Here is a 2617-nt window from a genome sequence, read left to right on the forward strand (position 1 = left end):
AGAAAGCTATCGAGGATTAAAACGAGAAATTCACGGTTTGTATTACTATAATTCAAATTACTTTTTATTAAATGTTTTATATAAATTCTATATTTAATAAGTGAGTTATAAGGTAAGTATTGATGTTTGAGTTGAATGAGAATTGAATTGAATGGAGAATGTGTATGTATAATTGAATTGTAAATTGATTTGAATGTGAAATTATAATTGAAAAGTGATCTTGGATTGGGAATGAAAGTGAATTAAGAATTGAAATACCCTATTAACTAGTCGGGCTGAATCGGATATAATTAGCATGCCATAGGATCTAGATGTGTACAGGACTTGCCAACTTTACTGATCAGGCACTTTCTATGTCATATTTCAGGCACCTCGTGTGCCGTATCAAGCACTTCATGTGTCATTTTAGGCACTTTATGTGTCGTATTCTGATCAGGTACTATGTACCGTTTTAGGCACAATGTGCCGTACTGGTGTGTTTGGGTTGGAATCCGTGTATCCTTCAATGTCTGGGTTTGTTAATAGGGTGAACAACTGAAATGAGAAATTTAAAATAAATTGATTAATTATATTATTGAAATATTGAAAGAAATGAAAAAGTTGAATTATGGATTGAAATTGATATTGAAAATGAAAGGCATGAACTTAATGTTCATGTAGTGATTGAAATTGTTACATGTGATATGTGATGGAAATTTAAGAATAGCTAAAAATTGTATTGTTATTATTAATTAATGAAAGTTTCAGAATGATTTGGTATTTGAGAAATTGGATAGTTACATGTTTGGTAATTATAATTCTTTATTGCTATTATAATTTCAATTATGGTAATACCACTGAGTATGGATTACTCAGCGTACGGTTGTTTCCGTGCGTAGGTGTTAAGGCTAGACCGTTGAATTAGCATCCCAGGCTGATCCCGAATTCAATGAGGTAAAGTATGTAGAGTAATGGTAATGGCATGTACCTAGGATGCATCTAAGTTGTGAAAGTATTGATGAAATAAGTAAATTATGGTTGGCAATGGTATATAGTATGAAGTTGAAATAATTGATAAAGTAAGTGATATACTTAAAAAGATTCATTGGATAGGTTATAAAATGTTTTAGATTGGTAAGATTTGAGTATATTTAAGTGTATTTAGATTATTTGAATGTTGGCAAATTATATTGGTTGAAGTTTTAATTTGCAGGGTTAGAAACATTTATTTTAATAAATGACTATAATTGAACTGTACAGACTAGTAATGCCCTGTAATCCTGTTCTAGGGACAGATATGGGTTAAAGAGTGTTACACAATACATGCCTTCCGAGAGTCCAGCTCAAGCTGAAGTTCGAAGGTTAAGAGACCAGATAGCTCAGATGCAAGCGAGCACAGTTGAGCAAATTGCTAAGGTTGAAAGAAAATATGAAGAACTACAGCAACAGCTTAGGGCGGATGCAGTAGCGAGTGAGGTAGTGGCAACAATGAGAGAGGCAACGGTAGCAGCGAGAGAGGCAGAGGCAGTAGCGATGGCAGCAGAGTAGAGCAGAAAGTATGATATGAGCTCCAGCTACAGATTCAGCATATGTTGAAGATGTTTCAACAGTCGTAACAGTCGCCATCTTAGACATTTGCTTTCTCCTTGTAAGAATATTTTTAACATTGTCACATTTAACATTATTGTAAGAATATTTTGAGTTACTTCATTTATTAATTTACATTAAAGTATCATTTTCATTTAACATTTTTTTGTTGTATTTTTTATGCTACATTTGCTATGTTTGGTTGGATTTCATGTTATATTTGTTGTTTTAGGTTAGATTTAATGCAGGAAAGGTTGGATATTAGTGAAAAGTGTACATTGCAAATCTGCCAAAATTAGCGGCATCTGTAACAAAAGCGCAGCTAAAAGCCATGAATTTTAGCGGTGCATTTCTTACAAACGCTGCTAAAATTCATGATCTTTTGTGGCGTTTTTTTCAAATAAACACCGTAAATTTTAGCGGCTTTTCCTATAGCGGCATTTTTCCGGCGCTTGTGGAAACGCCGCAAATTGTTCTAGCGATGCTTTTAAGCGCTGCTAATGGCAAAAAAAAACACCGCTAAAAGTCTATTTTCATGTAGTGATCTCTTACTCGCAACTCGAGCTTCTCTCTTAGCTTGCTTCCTTTCATTATTGAGCTCCTCAGTTTTCTTGGCCCAATCAGCTAATGTGGCAAACTCTCATATCTCAGGGGTCCTAATCAACAGCTTGATTTCCACATTCAGACCTTCCTGGAAGCGTTTACACATTTCTGACTCTGTTTGAACCCATTCAGTTGCATACTGACTTAGCCTTACAAACTCTTTTTCGTATTACGATACAGTCTTATTTCCTTGTTTGAGTTCCAAGAACTCCTTCTGTTTCGAGTCTAAGAACCTTTGGCTGATGTATTTCTTCTTAAACTCTGTAGGAAAAATTCCCAAGTGATGTTTTCCTTTGGCACCACTGAAGATACGGTCTTCCACCAGTAGTATGCAGTATCCTTCAAGAGTGACACGGCACACTTTAAGCAATCCTCAAGTGTGCACGATAATTCATCCAATACTTGTATAGTGTTCTCGAGCTAGAACTCAGCTCGTCCAGCATCATCA

The sequence above is a fragment of the Gossypium arboreum genome, chromosome 6 (assembly GCF_025698485.1).
Source record: "Gossypium arboreum isolate Shixiya-1 chromosome 6, ASM2569848v2, whole genome shotgun sequence".
Classification (NCBI taxonomy): Eukaryota; Viridiplantae; Streptophyta; class Magnoliopsida; order Malvales; family Malvaceae; genus Gossypium; species Gossypium arboreum.